We start from the raw sequence: 660 nt of genomic DNA, 5'->3' as shown, positions 1-660 counted from the left end.
TCCCAGCACCCCTGGGTGCTCCTTGGCAGTGTCACTGCTCCGCTCGCGTGGGGCTGCTCCGAGATCCTCGGGGCTCCTGAAGGCGGGGTGCACTGGGGGCTGCTCTGAGAACGCCTCTGCAAGAGGGGAGCTGGGTGTGAGGGAGGGAGGGAGGAAGGAGAAGCTGGGCCTGTCCTCCCACAGCTCTCCCACAGCAAGGGTTGTCTCGGGACACAACGGGGTGGCGCCCAGCTCCCACCGTGAGGAGTTTATCACCCATTCCCACGGTGTGACATTCCCAGTAAAGTCCCCAGAGCCTGGATTTGCTCTTGATCCCCTCCCACCCCATAGCAGAGGCTCCTGCCATCCCCAAACTCCCCTGGATTTGCTCCCACCCCATAGCAGAGGCTCCTACCATCCCCAAAGTCCCCCAAATCCCCTGGATTTGCTCCTGCTCCCCTCCCACTCCATGGCAATAGGATCCTACCATCCCCAAAGTCCCCAGAGCCTGGATTTCTCCCCTCCCACCCCATAGCAGTGGGGTCCTACCATCCCCAAATCCCCTGGATTTGCTCCCACCCCATAGCAGAGGCTCCTACCATCCCCAAAGTCCCCCAAATCCCCTGGATTTGCTCCTGCTCCCCTCCCACTCCATGGCAATAGGAGCCTACCATCCCCACA

The sequence above is a fragment of the Geospiza fortis genome, unplaced genomic scaffold, assembly GCF_000277835.1.
Source record: "Geospiza fortis unplaced genomic scaffold, GeoFor_1.0 scaffold14, whole genome shotgun sequence".
NCBI lineage: Eukaryota > Metazoa > Chordata > Aves > Passeriformes > Thraupidae > Geospiza > Geospiza fortis.
This window is presented reverse-complemented; position numbering follows the sequence as displayed.